Genomic DNA, 18,070 nt, shown 5'->3' on the forward strand with positions numbered 1-18,070 from the left:
CTTTAGTGTACTCTAGGACATCGTAAGACAGCAGGCTGCTACACTGTGGTATTAATTATACAGACTGAAGGATAATACAAAGTCCAACCTGACAACTACACCAGACTAACAACATTTCTCGGATTTTCACCTATAGGAAGAGCACAGCGTTTGTTTATGCATTGTGCCATTACTTGGTACAGAAGATCCTTGAGATCAGAGTCAGATACGCTGACCACCTGGTTCCTAGGAAGAAGAAGACGAAGAAGAAGAAGAGGGAGGAGGAGGAGGAGGAGGAGGAGGAGGAGGAGGAGGAGGAGGAGGAGGAGGAGGGAAGAGGAGGAGAAGAGGAAGAAGAAGAAGAAGAAGAAGAAGAAGAAGAAGAAGAAGAAGAAGAAGAAGAAGAAGAAGAAGAAGAAGAAGAAGAAGAAGAAGAAGAAGAAGAAGAAAGAATACTGGTATTTTTTTTCATCAAAAAGGTTTGACATAATGGCAAGAAAAGAGAGAAAAGTAATTAATTTAGATACTAGTTGAGTGTCTGAGTTAGTGTCTTTTTCTTCCTTGAATCAAAAATTACTTCTGATGAGTATAAAAGAAATGACATAGGAAAATGCAGGTCTTTCTTAAACAATATACTGGAAGAGATAAAATATTAATCTCCTGAATACAAGTTATGCAAATGATCCTCATCTTATCAAGAATAATAATCCCCTTATCATTCAGAATTGCAAATAAGTGCTTCAATGCTTATTTGTACAAAAATAATTTTATTTCCTAACTTTGCCATAATCAGAATTTTAGATTTACTCTTACTCCTAAAGGATCCCTTTAATTACAACCCTTTCCAGGAAAATGATGGAGAGAGAGAGAGAGAGAGAGAGAGAGAGAGAGAGAGAGAGAGAGAGCAAACATTCTAATTGTTAAATGTCTGATGGGGTTGTCTGTATGTATTGTTAGGATAAACATTTATAATGTTCCCTTTAAAGGTCTAAGGTTAATATAAGCTATGCTTGCATTTAATATCTTCAACATTAACTCTCTTAAACCTACAGATAACCCTATCTGGAAGTTTGATGCATAAAGCTGCAATTACCATAACAATGGTAGATTTATCTTCTACTTTATGTGTGCAAAAGGAAAATGTTTCCCTTTGAAATTATGTTTTGTTGAATCTGACAGTATTTTTTATTTATAGTTCATTTCCATGTGATAACTTCACTCTTGTCATTCACTGAGCAGAAACCGGAAGAGAGCTTCTTTTGTGGCAATTGTATTCTACTGTAATATGTGCCCTTTCTTCTTTATAAATTATCAGAGAAAGGTATGTATTGCTTTTTAAGTTTGTGATAATCTTTTTTATTTTTAAGTTTTGATAAACATGTGGTTTTACAATGGTCTTGTAACAAACCTGGTAATGCAGTTTCATTGAGATTCCCTTTAATGGTGTGGCCTACTTGTCCTGCAGTTTTTACCCCTCACAGAAAAATCTATTCTCTTTCCTTTAAGTTCTCTCTTTTCTAAAATTTTGACTGAATGACCATAAATACTTTGAGTGGTCATAAAGTCAAAAAATTTTAGATAGAACACATGGAAAATTCATACATCTAGTACATCCATTTTACAATTAATGCTTTGACTCTTCAGTTGATTAAAATGTGTCAATAGTCATTAGTGTTTGTGACCAAATTCTGAAATTTTGCATAAAACTGAACTTAGCCAAATTACACATAGACCAAAAAATACTCAGCTTATACAGATATGTCAGAGTAAAATGCATAAAATTGTCGAAGTGTATATGGCAAGAAATTTAAACCACTGGTGTAGAGGAATTTTTAATCCAGACTACTTGGATCACAACCGAAGACCTTGTAGGACAGTGTGATCTTGCTGGTATTCAGACACAACCTTAGTATATACCTTTAATCAGTCTGGCTAAATCCTTAAGTACATAACTTTAATGTCACACACAGACACACACACACACACACACACACACACACACACACACAAATGACTTCTAATTGAAGAGGACACAAAGTAACATCAGAGAAAGATCTGACAGAATGAGTCAGATAGGATACGCCCTACTCTCAGGAGGAAAGCGATTGAAGAGCAGCACAGGGAAACAGAGGGCACTTCTGTTCAGTCAGCTGAGTTCAGCACAGTGGAGTTGGGAATTGCTACAGTGAGTGCAGTGCTGTGCAGTTGAGTTCCTTAGTGAGTTCATACAGTTCCGTGGAGGTCAGCAAAGACAGCTGAAGCCAGAGAATAAGAAGGAAGCAGAAGATTAGAAATAGCCAGAGTTAGTTTGAGGTCAAGCAGTGAGAAGCTGAGAACAGTCAGATTAAGCGATGTACCCTGGAAAGCAGTTTGAGCCTGAACAGCTGAGTTGAACCAATTTATGTCAGTTGAGAAAGAAGTAGAAAGAGTGAGCTTATTAAGCAATAAACCTCTGAGATGATACTTATATCAGTGAAAAAATGTATTTTATACACTTTAATATATACTTATCTATGTAAAATCAGGCAGTGATATATATATATGTATATATTTGTATGTTCTATACTTACAGACTGCAATAAAATGTAATAGCTAATCTATATTCATATTGCTTAAAGACTGATTGAGAATGTTTCTAAGATTAATCAGGGAATTTAATCATTGGTATCCAGAGTACTTGATTGTCATTTTTAATACATCCACATACATCAGCTTCTCAAAGAGATTTAGAAAGCATTCCTCCAAGTTAAGGATATTAGCATGCTCCTTCCCTTCTCAACTCAATTCTAAAAGTGAGACACAATATTTTGTACTTGAAAAGATGTATCTGTTCTATAACTTATATATACCAAGTTACAGAGAGATTACTATTTCTTAAAAATAATTCTAAGCATTAAATCCTTGCTACTACTGTGAATTGATCGGTTTTTCAAAGAATTTACTTTCTTGCTGCGGACCAGCCTCAGGTAAAGAGAGGCTCCTTTTCGAGGTGTGCCCCACCTCCAGCATAGCTGTAGTCATTTTGTTCCATGCCTGTCAGCTATCTCAAAGTTTTGCTGCCGTATGCCTGTCAGTCACTGACAGAAAATTAACTTGACTCAGAGCAGGGTTAGGATGACTACATACCTTGTTATGATCTGAATGTTCTAAGATTTGAGAGATAGCTCAATGGTTAAGAGTGGTTAAAAGTACTGACCGCTCTTCCAAAGATCCTGAGTTCAATTTCCAGCAACCACATGGTGGCTCACAAGCATCTGTAATGAAGTCAGCTTCCCTCTCCTGGTATGTCTAAAGAGAATGAAATATATATATACATATATATATATATATAATGTATATGTCTAGAGATAGATAGATAGATAGATAGATAGATAGATAGATAGATAGATAGATAAATTCCACAACCATAAGCTCCACTTACTGTCAACCTGAATAAAGGTTACAGATACAACTGTTCTCTCTAGCTAGCTAAAATATCTTGAATCAGAGCTGACTAACCAACAACACTTCTTGTTCCTGTAGTGCGTGCGTGTGTGTGTGTGTGTGTGTGTGTATGTGTGTGTTTTCCTTTATAATCCTGTTCTAAGAAATGTGTGTTGCTGTAGCCTCAGCTATGACCCCGATCTCTCAGTATTAGGGTGTGCATTCAATAAACCATCCCTGTCTGACTGAGATTGATGTTTGTGTGGTTTGTGGGGTGAGTCATGCACCCTAACAGTCCTGAGGTAAGGGTGTTGGAGAGCAATGGAGAAATGGCTGAGAGACAATGATGGATGCAAGCTCATAGTTCTCTGTTCTGCTCAAGAGAGCTCTCTGCAGACCAAAGCCCAGACATTTATTTTGCATGAACTACTTTCTGAGGATTTGCATATTAATACAATAATTCCCCCATGCTCCCTATTGATTATCACAGGAATAAGTATCTCATGACCTTAGCTGCTTGACTCTAAAGACAGAGCCACATGGCTGAAGCTGTCTAGTTATGCCTCTGGACATGGCCCCAGTATTCTATTAACACCAGCTTTCTGTTTTCCTATTTCTTCACTGTCTAAGCTTGCCTATCCTGGAACTTGTGCTGTAGAGAGAGACATCTTGAACTTAGAGATGGTTCTGCCTGCCGAACGCTAGAATTAAAGGCATGTTCCACCATGCCAAGACCTAGGCTTTCATCATCTAGATTGCTGCATCCCAGGCTGGTCTTGAACTCAGAAATCTACTTGCTTTTGTCTTCTGGGATTAAAGATGTGTACCACCATGCTTGGACCTAAGGTTTTCATAGCGAACATTCCTCAATGTTGGGGGCTGGGAATCACCACTCATCAAACCATATAAGCAAGAATAGTTTACTGAATGCACACCTTAATACTGAACATTTAGGGCCACAAAAGGACTCAGAAGCCTAATTGAGATACTACTTTACTCTCAGGGTAGAAATCTTATAGGAAAAACAGGTTCAAATGTTGAAAGGGCAAGGAGGCGATCAGTTGGCTCACAAGCCAAAGTATTTTTAACTAACCTTTAAGCTAATTGGTCCTGAGAAAGGTAAGGGAGGTGATAGATTGTGATGAATAGGGGAATTTCAGAACATTGACATAACAAAGCATGGGAATTATAATAACCTTTGGATTATTAGTAGCGTTCTTCAGTGTCAGACACAAAAACCAGAGCGAGCGCATACATAGGTATAGGAAGGGCTGTCTATTGGTCAGATCTGACTCAAGATAGTTTAGGAATAATAGTTCATATTGTCCTTCATTTTCTAGGTCTTATGTAAAGCTTTTTGGGATTTCTTAAGACTAGCAAACCTCATACAGAACTTTCATGCTGAACAAAACAGGTTATGTGGTACAGTTGTCTTTGTTCTAAGCCAAGCCACTTCTCTGTCAATGATAAGTAGACATCTTAGAGTCACAATATGAAGTAGCTGGCTGGCATGGAACAAAATGGTTAGTGAAGTGGAAATTTCTGATTTCTCTGGAGACTCAGTTGTGTCATGTGATGTGTTTCAGGAAACTGTCTTATGAGAGGATGTTTTGCTGAGAACAAACATGTGGTGTTTTTCTAGAAGCAGCCTGGAAAGGGGGCACATGATGTTTTGCTAGGGAGGACGGCTTGAGAGAATATGTGTTGTTTGGAAAGGGTATAAATATAACTCAACAGACAATGGACAAGGCTGCGTGGTGTTGGTTCACCTTACCTTCTTTGCTGATCATCCTTGGACTTTGCTGGTGCTGATCTTCACTAAGGATGCTGTATAGTATAGTTTTGCCTTCCCATTCTTTGCTAGTCATTTGTTGTGACTTTGTAGATAGAAATGCCACCGAAGACCTTCGGGTGGTATTCTGTGGCATTTTGGTGCTTCCGAGGACCTGGGCCAGATTGATTTGCCACTGCTGATTCATGCATGGTGTTTGCAAGTGGATCAAGCTTCCACTTCTGATAGTATGTCAGTTTCACACAATGATAGTAATAGGTTCACCCCTAAGAAGAAGGACATGTCTAGCTACAGATTTTTGATCTTACAATGACATCAGGTTTGGGTTATATCTTGTGGAGTAGGCCTTAACTGTAGTCAGGAAAAAAGTTGAGTACTCCATTTCTCCATTGTGTGCATGACTTATTTCATCAAAAAAAAAAAAATGTCTTGCCCAGCCAGACCTCATTGAAGCTGACTAGGGATACGGTTGAGTAAATTTGATGGTTGCATTTCCCTTCCTGTTGTTTACACAGCACTTCTCAACCATTTGAAGGACTGCCATTAGGATAAAGCTTCTAGATCCATATAAGATTGTCTCTATGGCCTGTGACTCAAATATATGGCGATTTTAACCGTAGGTTCTTACCATCAACTTCTGGAGAGTAATCGGTTGTACTGGTGATAGTCTTTTATGTTAGGTGTTCTAAAGAAATTCACTCACAGCAAATACAAAAGAGCTAAAGTTTTAGCATACTGTACAAAAACAAAGCAACTGATTGAAATAAATGACTGGCAAAACATGAGTCAATAATTGATTCACACTCTCTGTGTTATTAACCTTTTTCCTCCTGTGCGACATTTTGTTTGTTCTTCTACTGTTTTCTTAGGTGGCTCTTCTTCAAAGCAGAATATATTCTGAAGGTGACATTTCTTAGGTTACTTTGCCAACGTGTTTCCCTTTTAGGCTCAGGCCTACGTAGTTCTATCAGGACACAAAAAAACAAGGATGGAACAAAGATGAAGAATAATCTCCTTTTCCACCTCTGATCAAGACTAGGCTAGAATGCTAACTTCAAGTTCCTGCCTGAATGTTGTCTCTCTGTTTTCAACTATATCTCCTTTGGAAGCTACACCAGCACTTTTGTCTTTTAGTAATATTTTAACTTATCTACGTTAAACTCTGGGCTACCTTACAATCTGGTTTATTCCATCACTACTTACAATACTTTTGTTCTCAGCAACTATCTTGAATTTCTCGGCTTTTGTAATCCTAAGACTTCAACTTAAGCATGTAAATTAAATCATTTTGTTCTTGCGACAAATTATAAGGTAGTTGTTGTTCTGTCCATTCCTCTAGAAAAGATAAGACACATTTTGGTTTTGTTGTTAATCTGTGTAAATTAAAGATGGTCATAATTTGTCCCAATTTTCTAGTGAAAACATGGGACTATTATTCCTCTGTGTTTAAATATAGACTCGACCTGAGTTTTGTTTTGGCAAATAGAAATATTGATTGTGTTTGTTTGTTTATTGTTTTCCCCATTCTGGTGCTAGAATGGAACACAGGTTCCCCTATATGCTAGGTAAGTTTGTAAAGAAACTTAGCTATCTTGTATATTCCGACTAATAGACTCTAACAGAGGTAATTCTATAACTCTCAGAAACCTTACAAAATAAGAAAGTATAAGAGGCAGAAAATAATGGACCCCAAGGCTGCCAGTAACAGGAAAGTCATGAATGATAGTAGCTGCTTAAACATAATGAATTCATGATTATGAATTCATAATTAATAGAAAGCATATATTGCTACTGATGGCCAATTTGTAAAACATGAAATATTTTATGCCTATACCCTCTATTATCATAGTCGAAATTGGACAGTAAGGATTAGAGTTGTTTTAGTAGTTAAGCACACCGTTGTTCTTCTGAAGACTCCAATTTGATTCCAACACCCACATACATCTCTCTGTTTCTCCTGTCCCTCATCTTCTAATGTCTTCTTTTCAGTTAAGAGTTCTGGAAATGCTGCACTTGTTTATATGGAAGCAAAATGTTCATGGGAGGAAATATAAAATAAGCAAATCTTAAATTTTTAAAAACACTCGCTGAGACACATCACTTAATGATAAGAGGGAATGGTTGAAGTTGGGTGAATACATGCTATGAGGCTAACAGAAGATGAACAGAAGAGACTATCCAAGAACAAATCCTCAAATCAGTAAGAAGGTTGCAATGACAAATTACAAAAAATGGTTATTACCTGTGCTTGTTTATGCCATTTCAAATTCTTTATTTTTAACAAACAAAAGCTTTCAACAGTATTTTGTTTATGATTATCATATTAATAATAATTATTATTAAAAATTAGTATTATTATAAATATGCATGTACATTACTAAAAAACACTCAAAAACAGAGTAATAATTATGGGAACAATAAAAATAAAGCTTAAGTATTTGAAGAAAATAATAATAGAATGCTGCCTTTAAATCATCATATTTAGGAAAATACTATATAAACTAAAATGTCAACAAACACATTCTGATTTCACCGTTTCTCACACACATCAAAAATACTTAGGAAGATAAAATTTCATTCATTCAAATCTTGCCTCTAGATAAGTCTTCCTTAGTTCCAGATGACAAACCACATTATCTGGTCCTGGGGTCCAGCATTGAGCTTCAGTACTGTGAATTTTCTATAATCGAATGCTTCTGTGTTGTGTTATTTTGTGGACTACTCTATGTGAGACTGTTAGATTTAATTTTGTTAAAATAGGTCACATACACCCATAATTGATTTTATGACCCAGGAATATTAGATCATAAACCACATTTTGGAAATGCTGCATAACCCTGCCCTGCCTCTCATCAGCTGACTCATTAAATTTTGTCAGTGTTTGGAAAGGACAATTGGTGGGAAGGTTACAGAGCAATTTTAGTGTGCAAATGCATGGGGCAATTTAATACTTCCTCTAGTAACACTCTACAGAATTTACAGACAAGAAACAGTATTTATCATAGAAAGAATGTATGTATAAGTTTGAATTTTTCTAGGAAAGATAAAAACAAAACAGATGATTTCAAAATATTGTGGCATTTTCTTAAAATTTTACACCTACACTGGAAGACAGAAGTATATGTTGCTCTTACCAAATATTCTAGGCCATGCAGCACATTCTATTCAGAGACACATTTTTAAGAAGATATAGGATATTATCATTTTTGGAAGTATTTCTTTAGAGCATGGAGGCCTATGGTTAAATGGCTAAGAGCACGATCTTTAAAATTCTAAATACAATTAAGAAAACAATGAAAGTGATCAAATACATTTTGTTATTGTAAGCAATGTTATTCTCTCTCTCTCTCTCTCTCTCTCTCTCTGTGTGTGTGTGTGTGTGTGTGTGTGTGTGTGTGTGTGTGTGGGGAGGTAAGAAAACATAACTGAGAAAACCAAAAGTAAATTTCTATTCCACAAAAGCTGCTCAACATGTGCTTGCAACAGAACTCAAGTCCTCTGAAAGACCAGCATGCTTTCCTCATCACTGAGAAAGCATTTCTCCATTCTCTCCTGGTTATACTTCTATGTCAAGAATAAAAGACATAGGTTTTAGGGCAGAGGTGGCTAGGAGCCTTATATAGAATGGCATAGTAAACAAAATCTTGGGAAAGATTTTAAGAAGAATCAGTCTTTTATTTCCTCTGAAACATCAGAGAATCAAAGAAGAACTCAAACATTTCATATAATCAAGGTTAAATAGTAACATATGAATAAAATATTTTATAAAGGAAAATAGTTCAGACATAACATTTGAACATAATTTATCACTTAAAGTAGTAAAACATGAGATAATCCATCCATTTATACTCTCTACATATCACTCTGAGCTACATGAGAAATTTCTACATAAGATATATTCTGTACCATCTCACCCTTGTTATTGCCATCACAATGATTTAGATCCTGGAAACTGCTAGACTTAACTTGATAGTTCTGCTTTTTTTTATAAATAAATGAAAAAGGGGTGCTGTGTGTCTTAGTGTTTTACTGTTGTGGATGGGCACTATGATCAAAACAATTCTTATAAGGACATTATTTAAATGGGGCTTGCTTAAAGGTTCATAGGTTCAGTCCACTATTATCAAGGCAGGAAAATGACAGTGTCCAGACAGGCATGGTGCAAGAGAAGTTCAATGTTCTACATCTTCATCTGATGGCTGCTAGCAGAAGACTGCCTTCTAGGCAGCTACAATGATGGTCTTAAAGCCCACACCCACAGTGACATACCTACTCCAACAGGGCCACATCTTCTAATAGTGCCATTCCCTGGGTCAAGTCATCACACTGTGAATCGTGTTAACTACCTAAGAATAAATTTTATAAAACAATGATAGCCTCTATTCTTCTGTATATTGAAGAAGAAAGAATATAGAATGGGAAATTTCATACAGTCTTTTCAAAGTTGTGGAAGTGAAAGGTATTCCTAGTGAGATGGTAGGAAGGAGAACAGTGCACATGCTTTAGCAATCTATTTGATGATTAGGGAAATTAAGTCCATTGGTCATTTAGCAGACTTTGTTGAGGAGTTATCCTCCTATTCGATGTAGTGTTTCTCACATTCTCTTGAATCCAATACACATGCATAACCCCACTGTAGAGAATATTTGGTTTTATAAAACTTCTTAAATGATCCACATCTATGTTATTTATTGAATTTGGAAAATTCTTTAATTCTTTTGAAAAGTTTGTAGCAGATATCAGTTAGGGCACATGTTTGTCTTGAACTCAACTGGATCCTGTGATCAAAGCTACAGTATGAATTTCATCTACACTTAAAGAAAAATCTCTTCCTATACTGTCTCAAAATAGAATCCAGTGGCTTACAAAAGAATTGATTTGAAGATACTTTGTAAATTGAAGGATTTTTTTTGTTTGTTAATTGGCTTATTTTTACTAATTTCCAAAGGTGAGAAAAGGAAACCAGAAAGATCAGGATTCCATGCTGTGTACCACAAACACCTCTTAATGTTCAAAACACATCCTAATACATAGCACTCTTTAAATGTACATGTTCATACCTAATCAGTTAAATGAAATGCCTATGGCAATGCTTTTTTTCAATTTTTTTTACAGCATGGCTTATTGCTGGATGGATACCGTGCAATATGCTCTATGAAATGTAAAAGAACGAATAGAGCAACAACACTTTCAATCCAGGTTGTGAAAAATGAGACATATGGCACCTTTTTTCTGTATATACAAGGGATTAGATTTCTAGCACATCAAGTGCATGATTTCCTGAAAATAATCTGCTCAAACATAAGTATAAAGTTAAAGGCTAATTTTTCTCCCTGAGTCTCCATTAAAATTAAGACTCCAGATGACATTGAGCTGCTTGATAATATAAACAATGCCAAGCTTCAAACAAAAAGACTACCCATATCATATTTTCACATCTGAAAGTGAAATACAGAAAAGAAAGAAATCAGGTAAGAAGTGAGGAAGAGATAAAGGAAATAAAAACAAAACAAGAGAAGGGAGGGAGAGAGAAAGAGAGGAGAGAAGAAGAGAAAAAGAAAGAGAGAGGCAGGGAGAGAGGGAGGGAGAGAGGGAGGGAGAGAGAGAGGGGAGAGAGAGACCAAGGGAGATAGAGACAGAGATATTGAGAACCATCCAGAACATCCTGAGTGAATTTTCTTCTATATAGTATAATTATACAAAGGAAGTTAAAACTGGAAGGATTCATTTTACTCATAGCTGGTGGTTACAACTTATCAGAGCAGAGAACTCCCAGCATCAGAGTCTGCAGCAGGAATTCACTTTGGATCCTCATTCAGGAAGATGTGAACAAGTTCTTGGGCTGAACTCACTTTCTCCACTTAACAGAGTTGAACATTCTTGTCCAGACAATGGTACCCTTTAGTGGGTGGGTTTCCTGACCATGATTAACTTAATTAAGATAATCTTCTACAAGAGTTCCAGGTGATTATTGAAAAGTGACATAAACTACTATCGCCTCTGACTCCTCACTTCATGGCATGTGAATGTAATTCTGTACTTCAATTTTTCAACTGTTTCTTTTCATCTTTGACTAGCCTTATATAATTGTGATAATTTCTCTAGAAAATGGGAAGCACCAAGACTTATCTCTTTCAGCCAAATATTTTAAGAATGAAGAAGCAAGTCCTCTATATACAATGCTGGAAATGTATGAATGGTAGCTGAGTGGAGTAAGTGCAGATTTGACTTTTGATGAGGGTTTTTATGTGTAGTGCTGCCCCTGTTGCTGGTTCACCAGTTTGGCCTTAAACTCAGAAATCTGCCTGCCTCTTCCTCCCAAATTCTGGGATTAAAGGCATGTGCCACCAAGTGAAGCTTTATGATTGTCTATATTCTTTAATATATAAGTATGATCTATGGAAACTTGACATAGACATCCACGTCACTTGTTTCATGTAAGTTTTCTTATAATACAAAAGCAATCATAAACATAGGCGTTGAACAAATTTGAAGCTTCCTGTTCTTACAACTACTTCATTTTCTCCTCTTAGACTTCAATCATCTTAATGGGTGTAGGATTGTTACAGAAATCATTTCATCACAACTTTGTGTATAAGTTCTATGTTTTTATCATTTTATTCTCAATCATTTAAATTCTAGTACTCCTGTACAGAAATCTGAGTGTATTAACTTTGCAAACATTCTCCTGTAGCATTAGTTTTAGCTAACTGCTCTGTGCTCCCAGAGGTTTGGGCTCCCAATCACCCACCAAAGCACTCTGGATTCGCGAATGAAAAGTGCATGGACACACACACACACACACACACACACACACACACACACACACACACACACATACACACACACCGGTTAATTGTAATATGACTTGACTAGCTTAAAGGCTGGGTAGTTTTAATCGTTCTTCCTGTTAGTAAACACTCCTTTCTAAGTACTCTTGAGTTGACATATTTTTAAAAAATCTATATTTCATCTCTGCTACCCAAAACACAATAGGAGAAGTGACCCTTGTGAGTGGGCCTTTAGGTCAGGTCTTTCTTCTTCCCAGTAATAGCAACCTCTGATTTCTTCCCCTTTCCTCTTCCCTGGTTCTTTGCCCGAACAAATCTCCAAGTCCCACGTTAGTCTGCCCAGCCATTGGCCAGTGGCTCATTATTGATGATCAAAAGCAACTGGGGACAAGGACCTTCAGCGTTTGGGCACACAGACCCCTGATTTGGGGGATGAGATTAATTGAAAGCATTCAACCCAATCCCCAACATCCTTACAATCTGATTCCAGCTTCTCTCTACTTAGAGCGATTCGGGGATTTTGAGTCTTTCTCTTAGTCTATGTTTTCCCACCTTCTCACCTCCATATTCCCTTTAGTGCTGCAAATAACTAATCATCATACAGTCATTCTAGTGTCCCTTCTCTTTTAAAGAAACAGGCAGTCCTTCTGTAATAACAAGCCAAGCCTTCTGATGTGCCTTCCTAGGGATTTACATATGTTTCTGCTAAGGAGTACACCAGCTTCAACGAACAGATATCGGCCTTTTAATCAATGGCTTAAAATAATCCTTAAAATCCATGTCTCTCAGGCCATATACTTCACAAATTGAGCATCTTTATCATTCAAAGACATCACAAGGAAAAAATGACTTCAAAAGTAGAAAGTTACCACATTTGACTCTAATTGTTGACAATTGGCAGAAGGCGTTTTCTATAGCATTTATGAGGTTTAATATAATTTTTTGCAATATTGAAAATATATTAAGATTATTCACTGCAAATGCCAAGAATACAAAATAAATTTAATAAGGAAAGAAGTGGCATTCTCTAACTGACATCTGATCATACTTTAGCTTGCTTAGATTGGGCCAATGTACCCTCTGTCTGCTAAATCTGATATTATTACAAAGACCTGCGAATTTTCTCTCTCTCATACCTGTTTGAACAACATGATCCTACACTATGCTTGAAACGATCAAAAATTTAGGTCATTATAAATTTGAAATAGCATCTTTTATACAGTCCTTTAGCTTCATAATTTATACCAAGGACTATTTCTGCAGGAAGCCTGGGGTGGGGGAGGGAATCCTGCTTCATGAACAAAATGACAATATTATAAATGAGAGTTCTAAAATCTCCACTGTTTTCTTCCGCTCTATGGTCATTTAAGGTTATCATGGTTCCCCGAGGAATGCCTGTGTTTATGAGCCATTGACAATGTTTTTTGAAAGGGAAATGTCCTGGAAATAATACTGCCAATATGTACCCGAGACACTGTCCACCAGCTCTATGCAGGATCTCAGCTGACTCTCATTCTGTCTCTTTGAAAGGCTGTTGCCAGCTCTCCTGACACTGTCAATTATACATAGAATAGGTGTAGAGCAGTCAGTGACTTGGAGAAGTCCCACGTCATATTTTGTATGCTCCTATATTCACAAGCATATTTCTAGGTATTTAATGTGTATTTATTTTGAATGATTAAAAGGTTTATTAATGGAATAAAGTGCTGGAGATTTGGGTGGGATATAATAAAGAAAAACACTTTTTCTTTCATAATTTTAATACTTATTGAAATATATTTTATACATTATTTTGCAATTTTTATTGAAAATAGATTCTTCTCTTGTATAATGCATCTTGACCCAATTTCTCCAGAACAATTTCTTATGTTAACAAAAAGACGCTGAAATTTAAAATTTAGCATGTCTCTGTGCACAAAACAAACTTAAACATGATATTTAACTAATGTGAATACATGTAATAAAAATTATTGGAATCACTTTTTAAAGAATTACTTGTGTTGTTAGTTTAGTACCTGTTTAAAAATTTAACCAAAATATATCTTAATTGTCTAGATATTAGAGTGAGCCAAAGCAGTATCAAAATATCATTATATAATTGTTGTCCTAAATTTACTGTCAAAATAGTAGAAAATCTAAGAGCAGCAATAATTTACCCTTAAAAAAATTTAAAGTTTGGGTTTCTTTATATCAAACTAACCAGACTGACTCACATTTACTCATTTTCTTTGTATGCTTAAGATATATTAGTCTGTGATCTTAGGCATACCCTTAAGAAGCAGTGGCCCTATAATGAAGGCAGTCTACATATGTTCACAATTGAAAATAAAAATAGAATACTTAAGAGTCAGGAAATTGGCTAGAAACCATGCAGTTTGTATGATAACATTCTATCTAGAAAACACCTACCTACACAGACATTTGAATATGGAGAAGTTGAGCTGTCTACTACCTAGAACCAAAGAACAAAGTAAACATCAAACCAGCTACAAACTCTTGAATCTACAAACCTCTTGATGGTCACCTGCTTGCACTATGTTCTGGTGCAGTAGCAGAACAAAGCTTGTGGAAGTAATCAACCAACATCTGATTCGACTTAAAGCTCCCTCCATGAGAAGGAATCCATACGCTTTACTGCTTGATTCGCTAAGAACCTGAGACTGGTTGTGCTGTGCACCTAGGGAAATATCAAAAACTATTGTTCTGGTAAAGAAATGTTTCAATAATGTTCAATAATGTTTCCTAATTGTGATATACTCAGAGATCAGTATCTTGGTCAGCTCTCACCAGAGAAACGTTTTCCTGTAGTAAATGGGAACAAACACTGAGTCGCATAGGTAGACATCATCCTGAGAGAAATCTTGGGATACTCAGTGCTCAAGGGTACATCCATATCAGATCCTCTCCATTACGGTTGTAAAAGCTAGAAAGGAAGGAGGACACCAAGAAAATAAGGCCCTCTAAACACAGTAGAACCTATGAATGTATGTTGATCTAATAGAAACTGTGACAGCATGCACACGTGTGTGTGTGTTAGATGGGACCCCAGCATTGGCAAAGGAGTGGACACAACTCCCATCTCTGCCCCAGAAGCTACCTCCAAATGATCACTTGCTCTTGAATGAAAAATTAGTTTCTCCTCAGTCAGTTTCAGCAGAGTCTCACTGTATACAAAAAGGTCTTAAAGGCTATCCCCATGCCCAGTGGTAGATGGCCAACATAATACAATCGCAAAGGCATTTTTGGAGGTTCTTCATCTGCTTTAATTTTACTTTTTAATCTTAAAGATCGTTTGTGCATATATTGTGGTTTTCAATTCTGTCTTTCTATGGGATTTCTGCCTATGTGAACTTAGGGTTTGAAAAAAAAATCTAGGCATATAAACTATAAACTATTTTGTTTGTTTTAAAATTATTTTTGCATTAATACCTTATTTTTAATGATAATATTTAGATAGCTGCTTTGGCAATTTTTGCTGATTTTAAATAACAATGTTTTTCTCACTCTTGATTGTAGTTTCTGTCAAAAGTAAGAGAAAATAATTTTGAATGAAAACAAATTGAGAAAAGTATGTTCCTTTACAATTCTACTTCCTCAGAATATTTTATTCATGAAAAGCCTGTTTTTGTGCTACAAAATAAACCAAGTGAAAGCTATTTAAATTTAGATTCCTTGTTCAGCATTCACTTTTGATATGCAGTAATGTCTTCTAAAGTGCAATGAATGTTAATAATTGCACACATAACAATCTGACCAGATGTTTACATTATATGGAAGGTAATATAAAATACCAAGAATGTGCTAATAGCACACGCACATAAAAGTGACTCAAATAAGTGAGGCTACCTACTTTGTTAAAGAAAATGTGTATTTGTTAAGAACTTGGGAACAGAGGGACTGAGACTTCCTCCTTAATAATTTCTTAGAGGACATAAAATTTAAACAGCAGAAAAAAATTCTGAAAAGAACAGAGATTAAAGTCTTACATGAATAACAGCATTTACTGTGTCTCTGTATTTTTGCCGTCATATACTACATTCTTTACAACAAAGCAATTGCCAGCATATGACAAAGCATATTAATACTAAAGAAAGAACCAACGATGCATAACAAGAAACAGAAGCTCCATGAGAAATATACAGAGGTCAGAGAACAACAGAATATATAATGAAAACAGTTCTATTTATAGAAGAGGCCTCTTGGTTAAGCAGAGTTCTTTAACCTTCAATTGAAAGGGAACAGTAGGTTTTCATTTTGTTAACCATCAGTATTTACTGATGTAATCCATGTGCCAGGTTCTATGCTTGATGTCGAAGAGGGAAAATAAAAGCTGAATAGAACGTGTCACCCTCCCTCAGAGAGCCCACAATAAAATGAGAGGCAGGTGTGAACAAATTATTGTAAATAAAATATGGCGAGTAGAGGTAGAGAGTAAGTATTGTGAAAACACATAAAGACTCTGTAGGGAAAAGCATCTAAAGTTACTTTTAAATGTGAGTAGGAATTTACCAGATGGGTCAGGGAAGAGGGCAATTTTCAGTGAAAGTAAACAGCTCCGACAACACAGGAAATGTGGGGGAAAGGATGCAAAATGATGAAAGATTTTTACTGAGGAAATTGTCTTTTGCTATGAGTGGAAAAGAAAATGTTTCCAAGGCACCAACTCGGATAGGGGCAAAATCAGTTTGCTGATGACTATGAGCCAATATTCTTCTTTTTTTTTTTTAATCTTTATTAACTTGAGTATTTCTTATTTACATTTCGATTGTTATTCCCCTTCACAGTTTCCGGCCAACATCCCCCAAACCTCTCCCCTCCCCTTCTATATGGGTGTTCCCCTCCCCATCCTCCCCCATTGCCACCCTCCCCCAACAATCACGTTCACTGGGGGTTCAGTCTTGGCAGGACCAAGGGCTTCCCCTTCCACTGGTGCTCTTACTATGAACCAGTATTCTAATGAATGAAACCTGATTTTCCCTCCCAAGACTTTTACCTTGGAGTCCAATCCACTCTTCTCATGACACTCATGACAATCATCTCACTTGTTCATATTTAGGGAATTATATGATGTCCTTTGATCTTTGATTATAGCTGCTTTAGTTATAAAACAACAACAGGGTCACCTCCCTAGGATCTCATGTAACATTTCAACTTATCTCTATTTTGCCCTTTAACTAAATCCAAGTATTGCATCCCCTAAACATATCTCAGCCCCAATCTTTTGTCAGTATATCAGTAAATTTTGGGTTTCATTCTATATTCTTTGATACGTAACAATTTAGCTTCCCTCATACCAGTGGAGAGTTAATAAACATTGTGAGATGAATGAAAAGGAAAAAAAATTGTGTGCGATTTTCTGGGTAGATTAAATTATTTGTGTCCTCCCACCCCACCCCCAAATAAAAACAGAATTAAGGACAGATCAGTGTCTATTTGAATTCTTTCTTTTCTACTTTCAATCATTATAGCATGTGACATCCATATAGGTTATGCAAAAACAGGTAGAGGCTGGATTTATAACATGGTCGTATGAAATCTAAAATAAAAGGCAATTTAGTTAAACATTCTAATCCATAAAACTAAAGTATTTTGTCAAAACCTACTTTGAATTTCCATTGCCAAAAGTTAAAATAGAAAAACAGGCAAACTAAAATTTGGTTCCAAACCTATCTTTCACTCTATGTAGAAAATCATAGACACAAACTCTGAGGAAACAAACACTGCCAAGACCAGAGCCGAAATAAGTAAATCTACTGACACTGACCCTGAAATGTTAAGCTGCACAGCTTACGACATAACTTTACTGACACAGGTTGCTTGCTGTATTTCTCTGGTGAAAGACTGTCTTTGTTCATTTAGATAAAAGGTAGACATCATAAGAAGTTACCTGTTGATAATTTTGTCATCCATCAGCCTCTAAGAATCCAAATCTCGTGATTAAAGCTTCATTTCTATGGCCATCTCTTTCTTATTTTCAAAGTGAGAAGAAGCAATACAATCGTCAAATTATACAGAATTAAAATTTAGAGCCTTACAGGCTGTAAATATTTTGGTACTTTTCTACTTTCATTGTGAATTATTCTGT

This window comes from Rattus rattus, chromosome 12, assembly GCF_011064425.1.
Source record: "Rattus rattus isolate New Zealand chromosome 12, Rrattus_CSIRO_v1, whole genome shotgun sequence".
Lineage (NCBI taxonomy): Eukaryota > Metazoa > Chordata > Mammalia > Rodentia > Muridae > Rattus > Rattus rattus.